The following is a 24,856-nucleotide window of genomic DNA, read 5'->3' on the forward strand; positions in this document are numbered from 1 at the left end:
GTTGATATTGTGATAAACTGAAATTAATTAGATGAAGCAGCATAACCATGTTTAGGTTTTCTTGACACAGCAACTTGCAATGCAAGTTAAATTCAAGGGTGTGGTTTGGACCTGGACTGGGAACATAGACAGAGCAAGACAAGGTTTTGACAAAAACAATTCCATAGTGTTCTACACTCCTTAAAGAGTTCATTTTGTATCGAGCACATAACATCTGTGCCCCAGATCCTTTTTTGAACAAGCTGTTCACTTTTCCAGTGACTAATATTAATTTCAAATGCTGTTAAATTACTATTTCATTCAATTTTATGTGTGGGTTAATCGGTCAGCAAGTTGAAAATACGATGCACAATGGGAAAATGGAAGTTTGAATCAGCATCACCTTTTGTTTCATCGTGCGTACAGATCCTTTCAAATAAACTTCATAGAGCACTGGGCACTCCTAAGTAGGTCAATCTTTCAATTTTAATGCAATTCTCAAGAAAATGCTCAAAGCATTATTTTGTTTTATAAAACACTCACTTGGAAATCTATTTTTATTACAATATTAGTAACTCCAAAAATATCACTTTTTTTGTCTACAATCTTGTCTTTGGAATAGATACACTTTAATTAAAGCAAAATCACAGTTAAACTACAGAAAATCAGCAATGTCTGATAAACAAAGGCCTGATGAAATAAAAAAGCCTTATTTTGTATTAGATACAATATCAACAGCGAAGTCAGATGACTCACAAAATTGAGCCTGGTGGTGGCTGAGTGTGTAGGAAGAGTTGAAGAAACTGTGCTGGGTACCAATGAATAAACCAGGATATGAATATTACCACATATTTTGCAAAGGACAGGATTCTAGACATGAATGCTATGTGGGTTAGGGTTCAGTAGGTAGCATTCCACATGGATTTTTTTGGATTAAACGTAAGAACATAAGAAAAAGGAGCAGGAATAGGACATTCAGCCAATCAAGCCTGCTCCGCCATTCAATAAGATCATGGTCCAAGATCAAGATCTGCCGCAGGCCTCAACTTCTCTTTTGTGCCATCTCCTCACAGCCCTCAACTCCCCGATACTTCAAAGATCTATCAACCTCCTCTTTAAATACTTTCAGCGATCTAGCCTCCACAACTCTCTGGGGTAGAGAATTCCAGACATTCACTACCCTCTGAGAGAAGATATTCCTTCGCATCTCAATTTTAAATGAGTTTCCCCTTATTCTGTAACTATGTCCCACTAGTGGAAACATCTTCTCAACATCTACCCTGTCAAGCCCCCTCAGAATCTTGTACATTTCAATAAGATCATCCCTCACTGTTCTAAACTCTAATGAATAAAGGCCTAACTTGTTTAGTCGTTCTTGATAAGTCAACCCCTTCATCCCAGGAATCAGCCTAGAGAATATCTTTTGAACTGCCTCCAATGCCAGTATATCCTTTCTTAAATATGGGGACCAAGACTGCACACAGTACTCCAGGTGTGGCCTCACCAACACCCTGTTCAATCCTAACTATTTTTAAACTCCAACCCCCTAGCAATAAAGGCCAAAATTCCATTTGCCTTCTTAATTACTTGCTGCACCTGCATGCTAACATTTTGTGTTTCATGCACAAGAACATCTAGATCCACCTGTGCTGCATTTTTTCGGAGTCTCTCTCCATTGAAATAATAGTCTTCCTTTTAATTCTTCCTACCAAAGTGCATGACGTTACACTTTCCTATTTTAAACATCATCTGCTAAGTTTCTGCCCACTCACTCAACCTATCTATATCCTCTTGCAGATTCCTTATGTCCTCATCACAACATGCCCTCCCACCTATTTTTGTATTGTCAGCAAATCTGGATACATTACACTCTGCCCCCTGCTCTAAGTCATTAATATAGATAGTAAATAATTGAGGCCCTAGGACGGATCCTTGTGGCACTAGTTACGTCTTTCCAACCTGAAAAAGACTCATTAATTCCGACTCTCTGTCTTCTGCGTCCAATCCTCAATCCATGCTAATACATTACCCCCAATACAGTGAGCTCCTATCTTGTGCAATAACCTTTTATGTGGCACTTTATCGAATGCCTTCTGGAAATCCAAATACACTACATAAAGGTTCCCCTTTTTAACTCTGCTTGTCATATCCTGAAATAACTCTAGCAAATTTGTCAAACATGAATACCCTTTCACAAAACTATTTGACTCTGTTTGATTGCATTAAGCTTTTCTAAATGTCCTATTTCTTCCTTAATAATGGACTGTGGCGTTTTCCCAATGACAGGTGTTAGGCTGACTGTCCTACAGTTTCCTGCTTTTTGTCTCTCTCCCTTCTTGAACAGGGGCATCACATTAGTGATTTTTCAATCTGCTGGGATCCTCCCAGAATCCAGTGAGTTCTGGAATATTTTGATCAATGCCTCCACTATCTCTGCAGCCACTTCCTTTCAAATCCTTGGATGCAGGCCATCAGGTCCTGGTGACTTGTCTGCTTTTAGTTCCATTAGTTTGTCAAATACTTTGACCCTCGTGATAGACTGTTACAAGATCTTTTCTCCCATTAGCTCCTTGCTTATCTGATATCTTTGGGATGTTTGTAGTGTCTTCCACCGTGAAGACCAATGTAAAATATTGGTTTAAATTATCTACCATTTACCTGTTCCCCATTATCAATTGTCCAGTCACATCCTGCAAGGGTCCCACACTCACTTTAGCCACTCTCTTTCTTTCTATATACCCGTAGACGCTCTTGCTGTTTGTTTCTATATTTCTTGCCAATTTACTGTCTTAATCAATTTTCTCCCTCTTTATTAGTTTTTCAGTCATCCACTGCAAATTCCCAATTCTCTGGCCTACCACTAGCTTTTGCGCTTTGTATGCCTTAGTTTTTGATTGGATACTCTCCTTGATCACCTCTGTTAACCACGCGTGGTTCATTCTTCTCATCCAGTCCTTCTTTTTGACTGGGATAAATTTTTGCTGAGTGTTATGAAATATCTGCTTAAATGTCTGCCACTGCTCATCCACTGACCTTCCACTTAGTCCCACCCCACTTCAGACAACTCTTTCTTCATACACCTGTTACTGCCCTAATTTAAGTTGAGAACATTGGTTTGAGACCTGAGATGCAAGCCCTCAAACTGAATTTAAAATTCTACCATGTTGTGATTGCTACCCCATAGAGGATCCTTAACTATGATATCTCTTATTAATCCCACCTCATTACACATTAGTAGATTTAAAATAGCCTCTTCCCAGGTAGGTTCTACAACGTATTGCTCTAAGAAACAATCCCTGATGCACTCTACAAATTCATCTTCCATGTTATCCCTGCCAGTCAGATTTGTACAGTCAATATGCAAATTAAAATCGCCCATGACAATTGTAGCGCACTTCTTACACACCTCCATTATTTCCCCATTTATACTTTGTCCTAGTTTGAGGCAACTCTTTGGGGGGGCCTATAGATGACTCTCACCTGTGACTTCTTCCCCTTGCTATTCCTTATTTCCACCCAAACTGATTCCACATCACAATTTGTTGCACCTGTATCACTACTCACCACTACACTGATATCTTCCTTAATTAACAAAGCTACCCCACCTCCTTTTCCTTTTTGCCTATTTTTCCGGAACATCGACTACCCTTGAATATTGAATTCCCAGTCTTGGTCACCCTGCAACCATGTCTCTGTAATAGCTATCAAGTTATATTAATTTATTTATATTTGTGCCATCAATTCATCTATCTTGTTACAAATGCTGCGTGCATTCATATAAAGAGCCTTAAGCTTTGACTTTTTACCATTATTGCTCATTCTGGTTCTGATTTCTACTGCACTCTTCTGCTTATATTTTCTGCCCCTTCTTGTCACACTTTGATTATCGTTCACTTCTTCACTAGCCTGTACCTCTGCTCTCTCGTTGCTTTTTGATTTTTTAAACTTCCCTTCAATTGAACCCTCCCCCCCACTAGTTTAAAGTCCTATCTACAGCCCTAGTTATATGATTCGCCAGGACACTAGTCCCAGCATGGTTCAAATGAAGCCCGTCCCAATGGAACAGCTTTCTGCTTCCCCAGTACTGGTGCCAGTGCCCCATGAATCAGAACCCATTTCTCCCAAATCAATCTTTGAGCCATGCATTTACCTCTCTAATCTTATTTAACCTACACTAATTTGCATGTGGCTCAGGAAGTAATCCGGGGATTATTACCTTTGCTCTTTAATTTAGTCCCGAGCTGCTCATAGTCCCTCAGCAGAACCTCTTTCTTAATCCTACCTATGTCGTTGGTACCTACGTAGACCACAACAACAGAATCCTTCCCCTCCCACTCCAAGTTCCTCTCCACCCCGAAGAGATGTCCTTAACCTTGGCACTAGGTAGGTAGCACAGCCTTCGAGACTCTCTGTCTTTGCTGCACAGAACAGTATCTATTCCCCTAACTGCACTATCGCCTATTACTACCACATTACTCTTTTCTCCCCCCACTTGAATGGTGCTCTGTACCACAGTGCTGTGGTCAGTTCACTCATCCTCCCTGCAGTCTGTGCCCTAGCTCACACCGGGAGCAATAGCCTCATAACTATTGGACAGAGCACGAGCTGAGGCTCCACCAGAGCTAAATTCTGGATCCCCATACCTGCCTCACTTGCAGTCACACCCTCCTGTCCCTGTCCATGGTCCAAATTTGATGTAATTAATCTAAGGGGTGTGGCTGTCTCCTGAAACATAGTGTCCAGGTAACTCTACCCCTCCCTGATGTGTTGCAGTGTCCGCTGCTCAGACTCCAACTCAACAACTCTGAGCCGACTTTCCTCAAGCAGTCAACACTTGCTGCAGATGTGGTCACCTTGGAGCGCACTGACGTCCAACAGCTCCCACATATTATAGCTGCAACACATCGCCTATCCAGCCATCTCTATTCTATTTAATTAATTAATTTGGATGTTACATATTTTAGAAGTGAATTTCTTAAATGTGTTCTTCAGCTGTAATAACGTCTCCTGGTTTAAACCACTTGGCCAATCAAAAGAGACGTGGAAGAGATACTCACTAATCACCTATCAGTTTTCCTCTGACGTCACATTTGGGCTCTGACAGGTAGAAACAGGTCTTCCTTGTGCACTCTCCTCTAGGTGCTGCTGACTGCCTGGCTTGGGGTCCTCCTCTCACACTCTCCTCTAGGTGCTTCTGACTGCCAGTCCCAGGGTCCTCCTCTCGCACTCTCCTCGAGGTGCTGCTGACTGCCTGGCTTGGGGTCCTCCTCTCTCACTGGTGTAGGGTATTGAGATCGTAGCTCCACAAAAGAATAAATACTCAGACTTAGTTTAAGCATCAACAACTCTCAAGGAGCTGTAAAGGACAGACGTTAACAGTCATCATTTCAATCTGTCTTGCACCAAATGGAAAAAAAAAGCCTTATAGCTGTTCTATTTCTGTCAACATACAGTGAAGTAAATGGTAGTTTGACTGTGATTCAAATCCTGTAGTACCAAACTACTTCTTTCTAGCTCACACCAGTTGATGGTAGCAGCCAGTGATCTGTTTCTGTTAACCATGACAGAAATCTATAAACAGCAATGTTTAATGTTGGTCATTGGAACTCATTTTTGATTTCCTCTTGGATCTCTCAGAGAAGATTATCTGGAATTATTTTTGCCTTGAATTGGTCTAGGGTTTTTTAAAATTTAATTTTGCCTCTCCCAGGAGGTTTCACATTCCTGCTGGTAGGTGGGCGAGCATTTGGGATGATATTGCCTTGTTGCAGCACAGCTGAATGGAACAGACTCAATAGACCAGCTGGTCTATTTTTTCTGTTTCATATATTAAGTTGCATTCAAAATAAACATAATTTGCAGTGTATTCCAAGGCAAGCTATCTGGATTGCGATGGCACTGGTAAAATCATTCAAGTTTCACTCGAGTAGTTTATTCTGTTTTGAATGTGTATTTGCAGAGGTTAATGAATTGATTAAACTGCAGAATTGACAAGCACTAGCACAGATTTTTCTGGCAACACATATACTAAATTTAAAGTTGGACTGTGCACGAATCACCTCTACCTGCAGTGTACTAAGGCTATGGCCCAGGTTTTCACCATGATCGGGAGGCTCTCTGTCATGGTGAAAATAGCAGAAATGCCCAAAAATTGGAACTCCTGCTCTCGAACATGGCACTTCTAATTTTTGCAGGGGTAGTACTGAGGGCAGGGTGCATTTTGCCCATGCATGTTTTAAGGAGGCAGCTGGCCAAATCGTCACCCGCCTCCAATGAAGTGGGATTTTGGTAGGTCAGGAATGTGAAAACCTAAATGGGTTATTAGACCAGATAAGAGCAGGTTTGAACTTGGTGAAGTCATCTGGATAGCCAGGGTACCCCTTTGGAGAGACCATAAGACATAGGAGCAGAAATTAGGCCATTCGGCCCATTGAGTCTGCTTGCCATTCAATCATGGCTGATAAGTTTTTCAACCCCATTCTCCCGCCTTCTCCCCGTAATCTTTGATCCCCCGAGAGGTAAGGTGTCCCTTTGGATATGCTCTCGGGACACCTTTGGGGAGATCATGTGCCCTCTGAGGTAAGTCAGGTGCCCTTTGGAAGTGTTAAAAGTAGGCATAAAATGTATGTAAAAAATGCATAAACTCATTACTATCAAATTTATTGAAACTGTCAACAGACCTGTCAAAACCAACTGTCAAAACTGTCAGAAGCACCTGTCAAGTTGTCAAAACATTTAAAAGTCCAGCCCTTTAAATCTTTGATAAAATGTCTGGGGCCTTAAAAAAATGATTACTTGTTATTTCACTCTGTCTGCTGACATAAGCCTGATGGCTTCCATTACTGGATTAGTGCTGCATGACTGATTTCATAACCATGCATTATCACAGTAGGGTGCCTGCCATTTCACAGTTTGATTGACAGCTACAAGGGATTTTCAACTCTTAGATGTGGGACTATAAATTCCAATGATTGGTGTTATAAGGAATTGTGCACCTGAATGAAATATTTGTTGTCATAAGGCTTTATTTAGTTGAAGCAATGCAAATATAATAAATGGGTTTTTATGAATGTTTTTTGCAGTATAGTGAATAGACGAAAAGAAGTTTATTTTATAGAACTTTATTTTACCTCACCTCTGCATGGGTCCTGAGATCTGCCCATGGTGGATACTAAGTTAGTTAGCATGGTAGGTCTAAGGGAAAAGGGCAGTGGGTGGGGCATGGGTTGGCATGAATTTGTACTAAGTTGGCACAGGGGCTATAAAGGGTCATGGGGATGGGTACAGGGCATGAGGCGACATGGATTTGCATGGATGGGGCATGGGAAGTGTATGGGTTTGAGGGGTGAGGGCTGCAGGGATGTTTTAATCTATAATTTTGGACACAGTGTCGGAACCCCAAGGCAGGCTATCCGCCCAACCCGCCTCTGCGCTCAGCAGCCTCCTCATTTCTTCCTGGGTTACCTGCCCTGGCTTCTATTCTAGCCCACTCCCGGGGGCCGAAAATCCAACATCCGGCCAGCCATTTTTAAAGGTTGGGTTCATGAAGCTGGAAATTCTCTTCTGTCTCTGCGCCCCTGACCTCAGAGTGAAAAGCTGGGCTTTTGTGAAGTTCTGGAGTCATCCCAATTATAATACAACAGTGAATTCCAGACACAGGAACCAGTGTTCAAGATCAAGAGTCCAGCCACTGCAGGTGGCAAGTTGTGTGTTGCATATAATGGATTTAAAACTCTGCAGCATTTTAAAGGGATAAGCACAGTGATTGTAGAAATGTTATAAACAGGTAAGCCGATAGTAAAAAATATATATTTAGGACCACAGAATGGCCTAGTTCTCTGTTGAGCATCAAGATACTTCTCAAGAGAGAGAGGGAGAGGTGGGAGGGTTCCTCTTTGTCATGAGTGCTGGAAGAACCCAAGAAGAGCAGACCAGAAACAATGGGAGAAGGTTATTAAAACCTCCTCCATAACACTCTGCACATGAAAGCAGTGCAAGTAAAAAAGCTTAACATTACATTAATACAGTGCACAAAGCATTCATGGTATTTCCAATTAAATGCTCCCCACACTCTTACTTTCTAACAATATCATAAATGTCAGTGAGGTCATGGAATGCCCTTTATACCCCCAGCCTTCATGTAGAAGTGTTTATTCACTCAAATCTTACAAGCATTCGGCCCAAGATAATCTACTGTAGGATAGTGATAGACTTCAAGAGGTAAGTTTCAAGAGGGCATAAGCTGGTGGAATGTTTGGAGAAGTGTAAAATGGTACATTTTGGTAGGAAGAACAAGGAGAGGGAATAAAATGGGTGCAGGAATGGAGAGACTCGGGGCTATGTGTGCACAAATCACTGAAGGAGACAAGGCAGGTTGAGAATGTGGATACAAAGGCACATAAGATCCTGGTCTTCATAGAGGCATAGAGTTCAAGAGTAAGGAAGTTATGAAGATCCCCTATAAAAAAAATGGTTTGGCCTCACTTGGATTATTGTGTCCAATTCTGGACACTGCAATTTAGGAAGGAAGTAAAGGCTTAAGAGAGGGTGCAAAAATGATTTACGAGAATGCTTTCAGAAATGGGGGACTTTATTTAAGTTGATGGGTTTCTTTTTAGAGAAAGGAGAGGAGATTTGATAGAAGTGTTCAAAATCTTGAGGAGTATAAAGAGCAACTGCTCCCACTGGCAGAAGTGTTGAGAACCAGAGGGCACAGGTTTAAGGTGGTTGGCAAAAAAACGAACAGCGACATGAGGAAAAACTCTTTTTTATACAGCAGGTGGTTACGATCTGGAATGCACTGCCTGAGAATATGGTGGAGGCACTTTGAATCAGGGCTTTGAAAAGGGAATTGGACAAATGCCTAAAGAGAAAAAATGTGCAGGCCAGAGGGAAAGACAGGAGGTGGAACGAGCAGAGTTGCTTCTGCAGGAGCGGAGATGGAAATAATGGGTTGAACAGCCTCTTCTCTGCTGCAACCATTCTTTGATTCTATGAAAAGGTATGATTTGCCAGGAGAAAGGTTAAAGCACACTTCTCTTGTACGCTTGGATCACTGGTCGCAGGTGTTTTAAGACAAATACATCACCATAATGAACAGCATATGAATATAAAGAATTACTGATACTAACCTTGACATTCTTCACTGTATCTCTCACACAAATTCTATTAAGGTTGCAAAGGCATTCATGCTGGGAATATCAGTGACACACTTATCCTGATGCTTGGTAGAAGTAGTGGCATTGATTTCACATGCACCAACTGAAGTAGAGATGGATTAGTCAGCTAAGGAGCAGAAATTGAAGATTGGCATCAAGAAGAGAAATTTTCACAGACACTGTCTATCAGTAAGGCTTTCCCTGCATGTACAGAAATGGGGCGAAAGAAGGGATATAGGATTAAAGTTGAGGCTACACACTGGAAGCTAAGACTGCTCATGATTTAAAATGCACTTTCATTAGGAATACACATTTTTTGATCAGATGCTGGAAGGCATTTGCAGGAAAGAGAAACAAAAATGTAGTCAACTAGTGGTAGAGTGGTTATACACAGTCCTCTCATCACAAAAATCTGCTCTAAATTCTAGTCCTGCAGGTGCCGCCTTGTCAGCTACAAATCCTAAATCAAATCAGCACAAATACAGTCCAGTTTTATTATAGGCATGAGTCTACAACATAAAGATGCTCATAATCGAGCACAAAAGCAGTCACATGATAAAAAACTACATAAAAGACTAATTACAGTAAAATGTTACAGTGATGCACCAAGGTGGAGTTTGAGTACAACATCCGGATAGAGCCCAAAGGCTTTTACACTGCTTCAATTCTTACTATGCTTGACTTGAAAGAGCAGGCAGGGAGAGCCGGCTCTTTCAAGAATTTAATGTTTATTCTTTTTTTGTGAAAGGATATTTTAGTTCAAAAGAATTGTGATATAAAATTTGACAGTAAGGTGTGCTAAGTCCCGGATGTATTACCCTCTGGTGGAAAATAAGGAATAAAGGAATCTTCTGTTTTTCACACAGAGTTCAGAAGCAGATAGCTGTGTGTGTATGCCTAATTGTTAAGAAGTGACAAAAACTTCAAATGGTGACGAGGATGGGATCATCATTATTAGGGACTTTAGAGGCTTTTAATCCAGCTACTACGGACTTTGTAGTTTATGTTGAGCAAATGGAACAGTTTTTCATTGCAAATGACATTGAAGAGGAAAAACAGGCCTCAGAGTTTCTTACAGTCTTGGAATGAAAACTTTCACTTTACTGAGAAATCCCATTGCTCCTGACAAACCAGTAGATAAAAGTCTTAAAAAGCTTGTTTTGAATCGATCCCAGACCAGCAATTATTGCCAAGAGATTCAAGTTTCACTGAAGCGAACAGCTTGAGAGTAGGTCAGTTTACCAGTTCCTGGCTGAGTTGAGAATATTAGCGGAAATTGTGACTTTAAAGGTTACCTGGAAGAAGCGTTGTGTGATTGCTTGGTTTGTGGATTAAGAAATGAAAGAATTCAGCGTAGATAGATAGCAGAGCAAGAGCTGACACTGAGGAAAGCGGTCGAGATTGCACAAAGCACAGAAATGGCAGAGAAACAAGCTGGAGATTTGAAAGCGCATTCTAACAATGCCGAAGTTAAAATAGTAAAGTCAGGGTATACTCACTTTCAAACATGTTACCGCTGTAATAGAATACGGCATAACGCCTGTAAGTGGAAAACCGCTGATTGTTGCTACTGTGGAAAAAAGGAACACACACAGCATGCAAGTGGATCAAAGGCTGATCACAGTAAAGCGGTACTGCCAAGGAAAGAGCATCATGAAGAGCACACAGACAAGTCACGCTTGAAAATAAACAGGCATTTTAAAAAGATGCTCTACTTGGAAACAAAATACAAAAGTAATGTGAGTCCAGACGAGGCAGAAAATGAAGCTAACAGCGACAATGAGGAAGAGCAATTGTATTATATTCAGTCTGATCTGAAACTAGAAGAAGGACTAAAAGTTGGCATTGCCTTAAATGGTAAAATGGTTGAAATGGAGGCTGACAATGGAGCATCTGCTTCTATTGCTTCAGAGAAGACATGGGAGAAAATTTTCAAGAAATGCCCATTGGAGAAAAGCTTCCTCCAGCTCAGCATCTACATTGGTGGGCCTGTGAATATACTTGGAAAATGTCCATTCGAGCTCAATATAGAGATCAAATAGCAGATTCTCCCCTCGCCTCATCACCCATCCTCAAACAGTGAACCGGAGCGCTTTGTCCAGCCATTCAAAATAGCCATATTGAAGGGGAGGACACAAACAGATTGGAAGTTGAAGCTGAAGAACTTTTTGATGATGTATCATAACACTCCACATTCAACAACAGGCATTTCTCCTGCTGAACTGATATTTGGAAGACGACTGCATACCAGAGTGGATTTGCTATGTCCGGATTTGAAAAGAATGACTGGATCAAGGCAACAATCAGAAAAAGTCACATAACACAAGTAAACCATCTCGTGAGTTTAATCTGGATCAGGCTGTTTGGGTCTGAAATTACAGTGGAACAGTGGCTACTGGGAAGAATCACCAAACATCGAAGACCACTGACCTATGATGTGGAATCGTCCTGTGGGATCTGGAAGAGACATACTGACCAGATTAGAAAAGCCAAGTCCAAGGAACCAAATTTCCAGGGATCTCCGGTCATAGTGGAAGATTTCTGGGAACATCTGCTCCAGTGGGTGAAACCTGACTTGATTCAACTGCAACTGTTGAACCTGAACAGAAACAAGTGGAACGGCTGACCCTTCCATTTCTAAGCAAACAAACTGAGATACCTAAGCCAACACTCCTCTCTAGACCAAAGCGAACCGGCAAACTGCCTGACTGATTTGTTCCTGGCTAAAGGGGGAGGAGATATGATGTTTGTGTTTAATGTTTATGTTTCTTTTGTAAAAAGTCATTTCAGTTAAAAAGAATTGTTATATAAAACCTGATGATAAGGTGTGCTAAGTCCTGGATGTAGTGCCCCCTGGTGGAGAATAAGGAATAAAGGAACTTTCTATTTTTCACACAGGAAGTTGGAGTTCAGAAGCATCTAGCTGTCAGTGTATTCTTAATTGTTAAGAAGTGACAAAAAACTTCAGTGTTCCATTATTGTCCCCTCATTCCTGCCTTCATTAGCTCTAGAACTGGCTCTTCCACAGCACTCCTGGCTGCTCTCCCATGTTCTACCCCCTGTACACCTGAAGTCATCCAAAACTCTGCTGCATGTGTCTAAACTTGCAACGTCTCGTTCGCTTACAACCCCTGTGCTCGCTGATCTATTTTGATTCTTGGTCAAGCAGTGTCTTGATTTTAAAATTCTCATCATGTTTTCAAATCCCTCCATAACCTTACCCTCTGTATACCTCCTCCAGCCCCAGAACCCTCTGAGACATCTGCGCTCCTCTAGCCTGGCCTCTTGAGGCTTCCTGATTTTTATCTTTCCACCTCTGGTGGTCATGCCTCCTGTTGCCCAAGCCCCAACTTCTGGAATACCCTCCCTACATCTGTCTACCTCGCATTCCTGCTTTAAGACTTTTCTTAAAATCTACATCGTTACCTAAGCTTTTGGTCATCTGATCTGATATCTCCTGATGTAGCTTGGTGCCATATTTTGTTTTATATTGCTCCTGTGAAGCATCTTGGGACATTTTATTATGGTAAAGGTGCTATATATAAATTGTTATTATTATTACTCAGAATCCTGATGACCACAAAAAATTACAATTTTTTTTAGAAAAAGTTCAGAAATGGGAAATTAGAGGAGACAGCTTGACAGTATGTTTCTTCCTGGGCTGCTGCTTATAATCAAAAGGGTCTGGAACAACTTACTTCCTGCCTTCCAACTGGTGCTTCCTGTAGGAACACGATTCGTTCTCAGTGGCACAGCCTGTAACGGCCCAAAGCTGATGCCTTGTTGCAGTAGAAGATCATCACATTAACAACTGGTCAGCAGTCATTATCTCATAATTATCAAACTAGCTCTACATATAACTAATATCCAGCACATTGGATATTTTCTGTTGAAAGAGGATATGGACTGATCAATAAATTGCTACTGTTACCATGAATGCGCACTGTGGTAGGCACCTCTTCCTGTTCTAGGTTTCAACAGAGAAGGGAAGCAGTTGTCGAGTATTCAAGCTAATATAGCCAGCCTTTTATTCCTAATGGTTTTGGATTAGTACATTTGATGAGCGAATAGCAGCAGCAGTTATAACCTAGAATCACTAAGGTACATAATAGGTGTTGTAAAGGACCAGCAAAGCAATGTGGTCAAATGTTTTTCCAGAGAATTAGGGGAAATCAAAACATTTGTGGACAAGTCCCCATTGGCCTTGGGTATCCCCAAGGGCACAGTTTCAACATGGATGCTTGAAAGTGGTTTTCCATTTGCTCCCTTAGCTGCTGAACGGCACATGGCATGGGATGCAATCAAAAATAAGTGGACGGCACAAAATTCAATCCTTCAAACAGCATATCTATGTTTGGCACAGTCACAGCATATTGGAAAACAGAGTGAATCAATTAGAAAGACTATCTGTATTTACCTGAAGTTACATATCTATATGACCAGTTTAATGGTAATCAGCTCCAGCAATCAATGTGAGACCACTGGAAGTCAATTCCAAAGTTAAATGTTACACATAGTTTTCACATTAATGCATTAACAAAATCTCCAACCCATAACATCATTATGTGGACACCTGAAGCATTCAGGTATTTCACAGAAGTGGAGGCACATACGCAGATGCTAAAGAATTTGGAAACAGATTAGGGGAATATGAAAGGCAATAAAGGAGAATGACAAAAATTAGGGTCACAGGTCTTACTACTGTTTTATATTAGCTAGGATCTAAATTTGTACAATGTTCAGGCCAATCTTGGGTGTAGGTCTTAATTTCATAAGTGCTGATTCAGAGCTAGTAATTTTTGATAGTTGCTGAAAACGAAGGCCCGGATATTCCTTTAAAAATGACAGGCAGGACCTGATTCTGTGATTACAATCCCCATTCCCGGGAATTTTCACCAGGTGTGTAATAAGGTAGCCAGCCAGCACGGAGTACTTCTGACCTTGCCACTCCATTGCAGGGGTGGGCATTTCAACTTCCCCTCGCAATTTTGATGGAGTCAGGCCCATTCCAATATGGTTCACGGCCTCTCAGAATCATGAACCACGAGAGAACCCAAGTACTGAGTTGGCAACCAAAATAAATGCCATTCAAAAGACCATTGTTCAGGACATCTGCTCAGGGCTGGAAAAGAACTTGCAGTGGGAGGGGGAGGACCCAGTCATCGTGGTCTATGTCGGTACCAACGGCATAGGCAGGACAAGAAAGGAGGTTCTGCATAGTCAGTATGAGAAGCTAGGTACCAAATTAAAAAACGGAACCTCAAAGGTAATAATCTCTGGATTATTATCTAAGCCACGTGCATATTAGCACAGGACAAATAAAATTAGTGAGATGAATGTGTAGCTCAAAAACTAGTGTAGGAGAAGTGGGTTCTGGTTCGTGGGACACTGGCATCAGTACTAAGGAAAGTGAGAGCTGTACTGTTGGGATTGTCTACACCTGGACCATGCTGGGACATATGTTCTTGTGAATTGCAAAACTAGCAGAGCACAGAGGGCTTTAAACTAACGAAAGTGGGTGAGGGATTGAGCTTGGGTCGATGTGGCAAATCAAGGGGTAGATTCTGGGCAGGAGACCATAATAGCAATATGGGAAATCAGGGTCGTGGAATAGCAAGAAGGGACAGACAAATAAAACCTAAGAATGCACCAATAGTCAAGACTAGATGTTACAAAGATAACAAAAAGACAAAACTAAAGACTCTGTATCTGAGTGCGCGTAGCATTCATAACAAAGTAAATGAATTGCTAGCACACATTGAAGTAAATAAACATAAGCTGGTAGCCTTTATGGAAATGTGACTGCAAGATGACAAGGATTGGCTCCTGACTATTGAAGAGTATATGATATTCAAGAAGAATAGGAAGCTAGGTAAAGGTGGAGGGGGTAGCACTATTGATCAAGGATGGCATTGGTGGCCTTGGTGCAGATCTGGATGTAGAATCGGTTTGGATGGAGCCGAGGAATAGTAGCGGAAAGAAGTCACTAGTGGGAGTGGTGTAGAGGCCCCCTAACAGTAACAACAATGTAGGGCAAAGTATACAAGAGGAAATATTGGGTGCTTGTGATAAAGGGATGGCAATAATCATGGGTGATTTTAATCTACATATAAACTGGAAAAATCAGATTGGCAGTGGTATCCTGGATGAGGAGTTCATAGAATGCTTTCAAGGTAGCTTTTTAGAGCAGCATGTTCTGGAACCAACCAGATAGCAAGTTATATTAGTATTGTGTATTGTGACAGGATTAATTAATGACCTCAGTGTGAAGGCTCCTATGTAGCAGCTACCACAATATGATTGAATTTTACGTTCATTTTGAAAGGGAGAAGAATGGGTCTAAGACTAGTATTTTGAACTTAAATAAGGGCAACTATGTGGGCATGAAAGCTGAGCTGGCTGAAATGAACTAGGATACTAGGCTAGGGGATAGATCAATAGAAAAGCAGTGGCAGACATTTAAGGGGATATTTCAGAATACTCAGAATAAGTATATTTCCACTATAGAGAAAAGTTTGAAGGGGAGGACCCACCATCCATGGTTAAGTAAGAAGTTAAGGAAAACATCAAACTTCAGAAAATGCATATAACTACCCAAAGATGAGTGGCAGGTCAGATGATAGGTCAGAATATAAAGAACAGCAGAGAATTAATAAAAGGTTAATCAGGAGAAAGAAATTAAAGTATGAGAGGAAGCTAACTAGAAATGTAAAAATGGATAACACGAGTTTCTACAGGTATTTACAAAGGAAAAGAGTAAATAAAGTGAGCGTTGGTCCTCTAAAGTGTGACAGTGGGGAGTTAATAGTAGGTAAGAAGGAAATGGCAGATGAAATGAACAAATATTTTGCTTCTGTATCCCTATAGAGGATATAAAAATATTCCAGTAATAGCTGTAAATCAGAAGGTGGAAGGGAGGGAGGAACTTGGTGAAATTACAATCACTAGGGAAGGGGTTCTGAACAAACTGATGGAGCTGCGGCTGACATGTCTCCGGGTCCTGATGGACTTCACCCTAGGGTCTTAAAAGAGTTGGTTAATGAGGTAGTAGATGTGTTGGTGTTAATTTTCCAAAATTCGCTAGATTCTTGAAAGGTTCCATCAGCCTGGAAAGAAGCAAATATAACCCTTCTATTCAAGAAGGGAGGAAGGCAGAAAATAGGAAACTATGGGCCAATTAGCTTGACGTCTGTCATGGGCAAGGTAGTAGAAGCGATCATTAAGGAGGTTATAGCTCGGTGCTTAAAGAAACTCAAGGTAATTGGGATGAGTCAGCATGGTTTTGTGAATGGGAAATCATGTTTAACAATTTATTGGAGTTCTTTGAGGGAGTGACATGCGCTGTGGATAAAGGAGAGCCTGTAGATGTGCTGTACTTGGATTTCCAGAAGGCATTCGATAAGGTGCCACATCAAAGGTTATTGCGGAAAATAAAAGTGGTGTAGAGGGTAACGTATTATTAGCATGGATAAAAGATTGGCTGGCTGGCAGAAAACAGAGAATATGCTTAAATGGGTCCTTTCTGATTTGCAGGTTGTGACGAATGGAATCCTGCATGGGTCTGTGCTGTGGCCTCAACTTTTTACAATTTATATCAATGACTTAGATGAGGGGATTGAAGGCATGGTAGCTAAATTTTTAGATGACACAAAGATAGGTGGGAAAGTATGTTGTGAAGAAGACATAAGGAGGTTGCAGACGGATATAGATAGATTGAGTGAGTGGGCAAAAATCTGGCAGATGGAGTATAATGTAGGAAAATGCAAAGTTGTTCACTTTGGCAGGAAAAATAAAAAAGCAGAATTTTACTTAAATGGAGAATGGCTGCAAAATTCCAAGGTGCAGAGGGATCTAGGTGTTCTAGTGCATGACTCACAAAAAGTAAGTATGCAGGTACAGCATGTAATAAGAAGGTTAATGGAATGCTATCCTTTATTATGAGAGGAGTTGAACATAAAAGAAAGGATGTTATGCTTCAGTTATGCAGGTCATTGGTTGGATATCATGTGCAGTTTTGGTCTCCTTTTTTAAGGAAGGATGTAAATGAATTGTAGTAGTTCAGAGGAGGTTTACTAGATTGATACCTGCAATGAGTGGGTTATCTTATGAGGAAAGTTTAGACAAACTGGGCTTGTTTCCACTGGAATTTGGAAGAGTGAAGGGTGACTTAATTGAAGTATATAAGATCCTGAATGGTATTGACAAGGCGGATATGGAAAGGATGTTTCCTGTTGTGGGTGAGTCCAGAACTAAGGGGCACTGTATTAAAATTAGGGGTTACCCTTTTAGGACAGAGATGAGGAGAAATCATTTCTCTCAGAGGGTTGTGCAACTTTGGAATTCTCTGCCTCCGAAGGCAGTGGAGATGGGGTTATTGAATATTTTTAAGGCAGAGGTAGATAGATTCTTGTTAGGCAAGGGAATCGAAGATTATCGGGCTAGATGGGAATGTGGAGTTCGAAACACAAATCAGCCATGATCCTATTGAATGGCAGAGCAGGCTCGAGGGCCGAATGGCCTATTTCAGCTCCTATTTTGTATGTTCGAAATATATTGTCTCTCTTAACTTCTGAAAATCAATCACAGCTGTTCAAAGTATCAACTTCATAAAGCTTTTATCCACTTCAAATTTTTAATCTTGCACAAATAAACACACAGACATTGAAAAAAACACATCAAAGAAAGATAAGCTTATTACAAGGTAATAGAGATGTCAATCAAAGTTTGTGCTCCCCTTCAATCTGTGTAAACATTGCCTGCTAAGTTAAATAAGCTCATCATTCTTGGAGCTCAGCCAGGCATTCATAATGAGGCCATCTGGAAACTGTAGCAACAGAAGCAGACAATTATTTTTTCAGATGGCTTCATTATGAATGCCTGGCTGGCTGAGAGATGACCATGAAAGGAAACTGATGCCAGCAGCAGGTTGAAGGTCAGGTAGTTTTGAAGAAAACACTTTTGTTCTAAGGAACAATCAATGGCAAAATGGACCGATGTAGAGCTATCAATTAATTGTGCTTGAATCCATTCTAAATTTGCTTCACAATTTCATCTCCCTTAGTCAAGTTAGAAGTTAAATATTGCTGTATATAATATCTGCATTACCAAGTGACATAATTCTGTCACTACTACCTCATTCCAGCATGTCCACTTGTATCTGGGCAAGTTCTTCAAGCATCCAACAGAAGTCACATTGGCAGATCTTTTCAGTCTTGCAAACAGACTGATATCTTACAGAATTAGTCCTCCAACATAGCAACCACCCCAACCTTCCCACCTGGAACTATGTGTTCTTTCCAGGGGTAAAGCTTACATTTAAAGAGGCCATGTTTCCTTTTGTTTTTTGGTTAAAGATAAATTTTAAATGATTTTAGAAACTGGTTATTATTCATATAGGCTGAGGTTGTTCTCCTTAGAGCAGGAAAGGTTAAGGGGATATTTGTCAGAGGCATTCAAAATTATGAAGGACTTTGTCCTCTGGTTGCCAACACTCCTGCCACTGGAAACAATGTATCCTTATTTACTCTAACAAAGATTTAAGTTGACTGGCCGAAGAACATGAGGGCAGATAAAGAGATTTTTTTTTGCGCAGTGAGTTGTTATGATCTGGAAAACACTGCCTGAAAGGTTGGTTAAAGTAGATTCAATAATAATTTCCAAAGAAAATTGGATGCATACTCGAAGAGAAAAAAATTGCAGGGCTGTGGGGAAAGAGCAATGACATGAGACTAACTGGATGGCTCTTTCAAAGAGCTAGTCCCAACACATTGGGCCTCCGTCTATGCTAAGATTCAATGTATGATCTATGTACAGTCTAATTATATTTGGAGATGTTTCCAGAGCTGAGTATCAGCAGCAGAAGTTTAGCCAAATGCTGTTGTTGTTGGCCATTGAGTGGAGGTTTCAACAGGAAAGCAAATAAAGGTATGGAACTGCTTTGCTAATTTGAGCAGGACAATTGTTGATTTTTGTTTAGGATCATTTGCAAATTTATCTTGATTTCTGGCTGTGTGAAATATCATGATGGGATGCTTAGAGGAATGCACAACACAGTTTAAGTCTTGTTAACCTTTGTTGTAGTTCCTATATAAATACCTGAGATTCCCCATGACTCTTCGTCAATCTTAGCTGTACTGATGGAGAGAGATACTAATTGGACATATTTTTGATCCCCAGCTGAGGTTACCACTGGACAAGCCTGATCCCAGAGTGGAACTCAGCTTGATAAGTCCTAACTTTAAATTGTTTGCTTAGATATGTGGAGAGTAGCTACTGAACAGAGTCACAGGAGTCAGCTGATGAAATTTTATCAAAAGAATAAAACATTTATTCAACAAGAAATAAACTATGTTACAACAATTCGTTCACCCACAACTATACCTTTACAGATATATGCAGGTTTGCAAAGATAACACAAGTTACATAAACTATCACATACTCTAATGTTCACAATAAGTACACAGTCCATGTAAATCAACAGGCACCCTGTGGTCAGACACAGCACACTCTGAAACCAAGTAACAGATGCCATCTCAACCAGGTGCTGTGGATCTCTCCTCAACCTTCCCCCACCACCACCAACCCACCACAGACACTTGTCACACCGTGAGCCAACCGGTCTCACTAAACTCCATCTTTCACACAAGGGTTTTCAATCTCCGCTCTCCAAGAACTCACTTTGCAATCTTCTCCCAAACCGATGCCTTCTGCAAGGCTTCACCTCCAGAGTTTCGAACTCTCCTTCCGATGTTCCTCTCCCCTGGATTCGAAAACTTTAGCTTGCGGCTTGCTTTCTGTCCCTTTTTCCATTCTCTCCTGGCAGCTATCTTCAAAACCAACTGAACTCCAGCAGCTTCCAAATCAAACTGCTGTTTCTAGTTTCTTATGTGTGTGTCTATGGGAGGATCCTGCCTCTCTGGACCCCTGTTGCTAGGCTACGGTCCAGTTTCTCTACTCTTGTTTGTTTAACTTAGTTTAGAGTCGCAAAGCTCTTATTAGAAATGCAGGCACCTTTTAAAGTTAAACTAAAACTCAATTTGACCTTTCTTACCACACAGATACAGAAATACAAATACATATTAAACTTTAAAGCTAAGACTCATTCCTAACACCTACAAATACCAATATAACTTAGTTAAACTAGCTCTCTTTCCTAACAGGCATCAACTACTCTCTTACAAGGAGGGAGGGAAGTATGGCAGGGCATATCAGTCTTAACTGCTTTTGCGTACCTGCTGATGAGCAGTTGCAGAGGAATGCTTGATAGAAGTCTGAAGATAGGTTGATCCTTCTCAATCAAAAAAACCTAAATGAAAAGAAAAGAAAATTAAGTAGATTAAAAACTGCATTCTGATGTAGAAAATACTGTCCAGCAATATAACAGGTTAATATAGCTATGAAGGATAAATATTTTGTGGGTAGATGTTGCTATAATTATATACGATCTGTATATAGTGTGCAAGCAAGTAACAGAATGATATGCTGATAGACTGAGATGATGAGAGATGGGACAAAGCTTGATTGAACCATAAATATTGGCATAGACCAATTGGGCTGAATGGCCTGTTTTCATGGCATAACTTCAATATATAATTAGACTGAACATATTTCATATTAGGCTTATGGAAGTCTTTATAATGCATTATATCGGATTATGTCACAAATGACATCCTATGTGAGCGTGTACAAAAATATCCTCCTCATGCTTCCCGCCCTGTCTGCAGCTTTTGACAGGGTTAATCACACCATCCTCATCCAACACCTCTCCAGTGGCATCCAACTGGATGGGGCTCCTTTTGCTTGGTTCCAGTCCTATCAATCTAATCGTTGCTAGAAAATCACTTGCTGTGGCTTCTCTTCCCACTCCCACACCATTTACCTTGTGGCTCCCCTCCTAGTTCTCATCTAAAAGCTGCCTATCAATGACATCATCCAAAGGTACAGCGTTAGTTTTCACATGTAAGCTGATGACACCCAGCTTTACCTCACCACCACTTCTCTCAACTCCTCCACTGTTGCTAATTATCAGACTGCTTATACGACATCTGGGCAAAAAATTCCTCTTTCCCACGAAGGAAGCTCGGGTAATCAAAGATTTCAAAAAGAAATCGATGGGCAGTTAAGGGAAATAATCTTGCAGGGCTACGGGAATAGACTGGGTAACGGGACTGACTGGATTGCTCATCAGACAGCTGGCATGGACTCAATGGAGATGATGGTGTAGTGGTATTATGGCTGGACTAGTAATCCAGAAACCCAGGGTAATGCTCTGGGGGCCTTGTTGAATCCTGCCATGGCAGATGGTGAAATTTGAATTTTAAAAAATTCTGAAATTAAAAGTTTAATGAAACCATTGTCAATTGTTGTAAAAGCACATCTGATTCACTAATGTCCTTTAGGTAAGGAAATCTGCTGTCTACCTGGTCTGGCCTCCAGAACCACAGCAATATGGTTGACTCTCAAATATCTTCTGAACTAGGGCAACTAGAGACAGATAATAAATGCTGGCCTGGCCAGTGATGCCCACATCCCATGAACGAATAAAAAAAATGGGCCAAATAGCCTCGTTCTGTGTCGTAGTGACTCTATGGCTGGAATTGAACACAGCCCACTTCAGTAGGCTGCAAGGCAGAGGAGGTCACAGAATCAGACACATTTCAACACTCCACCTTGCTCTCAGGCCCACATATCTGTCCTTGGCCTGCTGCATTGCTCCAGTGAAGCTCAACACAAACTGCAGGAACAGCACCTCATCTTCCACTTAGGCACTTCACAGCCTTCCAGACTGAATATTTTCAACAATTTTAATCATGAACTCTCTCCTCCATCCCCACCCCCTTTCCGATCCCCCCCTTTTTTTCCCAATAATTTATATAGATTTTTCTTTTCCCACCTATTTCCATTATTTTAAATGTATTTCCATCCATTGTTTTATCTCTACCTTTTAGCCTATTTCGATTACTTCACCCCACCCCCACTAGGGCTATCTGTACCTTGCTTGTCCTGCTTTCGACCCTTAATTAGCACATTCCTTAGATAATATCACCACGTTCAACACCTCTTTGTTTTTGTCTATGACATCTTTTGGCTACCACCTATCACTGGCCCTCTATCCAGCTCTACTTGTCCCACCCACCCCCCGCTTTAAACCAGCTTATATTTCACCTGTCTTCTATTTTTACTTAGTCCTGTTGAAGAGTCATACGGACTTGAAACGTTAACTGTGTTCCTCTCTGCAGATGCTGCCAGACCTGCTGAGTTTTTCCAGGTATTTTTATTTTCATTTTTGTTTTGGATTTCCAGCATCTGCAGTTTTTTGCTTTTATCACAGAATCAGAACAGGATATGCTGGAGCGAAACCCTGGCTGTGTGACATCAGGTCTGCATCCTACCAGCAGTTGGAAACCTCCAAGCATTGCCAAGTCAAAGTGGCAGCAAGTCAATTTTAGTAGTTGTACAGCTAATTAACGACCAATTGCAATTTAGTTCAATGAGCCTGTATGAGGATCACAGGCCGTCAGGTTCCCAACCGCTTAAGGATGGTGGGAACCAGGCGAAGTCTCAGGGTCTTGTATGGCAATCAGCCATGTTGGAGCTGACTTCAGTGTGCTGGGAGAAAGGGAGGCCATTGTCATTTTGAGACAGGAGGCCTCTAGCTGAGAGGCTCTAAGGACTGCAGGCCAAGAGCCAGTGGGTCGGCTCTGAGGAACTGAGGAGTTTCCGACTGTGGTTTAGGAATCTCAGCAGGACCTACAGAGAGAGGCTCATGGCCACAGGATCGAGGGAAACAGACAAGGCCAAGGACTCAGTGGAACTTGCTTGCAAGGGCAGCATATGATAAAGGGAGAGACTAACAGCCATGGGGCTCATCTACCCAATCCTGGACCCCTGTGTGGAGGATGAGTGATGCAGAGGTAGGGTGCATCAGGCACCAGAAGCACCAGTGCAGCCGGAGCAAGAAGGCCAGCCTCTGGGCAAGCCACAGAAGAGTGCCAAGTGGACCTGCAGCAGAAGGCCAGTCCAAGACGGGCCCAACTGCTGCCCAGAGTTTTCTGGATTCATCTGAACTGCCACCAGATGTCAGAGCACCAGTGCCAGTGAAGACTGAGGCTATCAAGGGTGGCCGCCAGCGATCTGCGTGCAATACTGCAGAATGAGCTGTGATCTATTGGACTCTGTGGACACCCGATGTCCATCCAGTGAAAGCACCAAATCTGGTCCAGAGTGGGATCCTTACAATGATGCCAGAGTCAAGGTGACTCAGAATGAACTTGATGGTTTTTAAAATGTTTTGATGAAGGTTAAAGGTATGCTTGCAGGATTAATTGGTTCAATAAAACATGTCACATTGATTTAATTTGTATTTCCGGAATTTTTCACATTTTAAAATAGCGACCACCCTATACAAACACCGCTGGTTCATGTTTAACTTGATCCCCATTTTGGAAGAATTTTTTGAGGCTTTGAAGGTCGACTTATAAACCAGTAACTAGTGTTCCATGAGGATCTGTGTTGGGGTCTCAAGTGTTCATTGTGTTTTTTAAAGACTCAGATAATAGAATAGTAAGCCAAATATCCAAGTTTGATGGTGACAGAAAGACAGGCAGCATTGTAAGCAGTGTAATTGGAAGAGATGTTGATTAAGTGAATGGTCACAACTGGCAAATCGATTTCTGTGTAGGCAAATGTGAGGTCGTCCACTTTGTAGCTAAAAAAGACAGAATAGTGTACTTTCTAAATGGTGAAAAGATAGAAACACTGGAGATCCAAAGAGACTTGGTGATCCAGGCACATTGATCATTAAAATGTTATGAACAGGTACAGAAAATAATCAAAATGGCTAAACAAATGTTGGCCTTTATATATAGAGGACTACAGTATAAGGGGGTAGAAGTCATGCTGTAGCTATATGAAGTCCTAGTTGGACCTTTTTTGAAGCACTGTGGGCAGTTCTGGGCACCACACTTTAGGAAGGAGTGACTGGTCTTAGGATACATTTTCTAGAATGATGCCTGAACTCCAAGAATTAAATTATGTGGAGAGATTACACAAACTAAGGTTGTATTAGCAGGTTAAAAGGTGAGTTATCAAGTTTAAGATATTAAGGGGAACAGATAGTTTACATAAAGAAAAACTACTTCTACCAGTTGGGGAGTTTAGGACTGGGGGGCACTGTCTAAAAATCAGAGCCAGAGCTTTCAGGAGTGAAAGTAGGAAACACTTCTGTGCTTAAAGGCTCTGTAAATTCTCTTTTAAACATTCATTCATGGGATGTGGGCTTCGCTGGCTGGGCCAGCATTTATTGCCCGTTCCTAGCTGCCCTTGAGAAGGTGGTGGTGAGCTGCCTTCTTGAACCACTGCAGTCCATGTGGTGTTGGTACACCCACAGTGCTGTTAGGAAGGGAATTCCAGGATTTTGACCCAACAACATTTTCAAGTCAGGATGGCGAGTGGCTTGAAGGGGAACTTCCAGGTGGTGGTGTTCCCATCTATCTGCTGCCCTTGTCCTTCTAGATGGTAGTGGTTGTGGGTTTGGAAATGGCAAAAGATTCTTCATTAATAATTTTCCCTTGGGCAGGAGAGGGGTATTTTACTGAGAATTCTTCATTGTTCCCCAAATAATGGGGAGGAATCACCATTGACCACAGAAATAATTTGTATTTATATAGTGCCTGTCATGACTTCAGGCCATCCCAAAGCACCTTAATAATTAGTCAATG

At 41.3% G+C, this 24,856-nt stretch overlaps 1 protein-coding gene across 3 annotated transcripts in view; it reads right to left on the reverse strand.

Annotated features, from left to right (window-relative positions):
- The window catches only part of LOC121277051 (guanine nucleotide-binding protein G(I)/G(S)/G(O) subunit gamma-7), a 294,950-nt gene that overhangs the window by 192,279 nt on the left and 77,815 nt on the right, over positions 1 to 24,856 (reverse strand). For 2 of the 3 annotated variants that reach the window (XM_041185971.1, XM_041185969.1), the window contains exon 2: positions 20,369 to 20,442. The gene's annotated coding sequence lies outside the window, so the exon portion shown is untranslated. Of the gene's footprint in view, positions 1 to 9,110; positions 9,265 to 20,368; positions 20,443 to 24,856 lie in introns of all 3 variants that reach the window. The other variant, XM_041185970.1, reaches the window with a different exon arrangement.

The sequence above is a fragment of the Carcharodon carcharias genome, chromosome 4 (genome assembly GCF_017639515.1).
Source record: "Carcharodon carcharias isolate sCarCar2 chromosome 4, sCarCar2.pri, whole genome shotgun sequence".
NCBI classification, from domain to species: Eukaryota; Metazoa; Chordata; class Chondrichthyes; order Lamniformes; family Lamnidae; genus Carcharodon; species Carcharodon carcharias.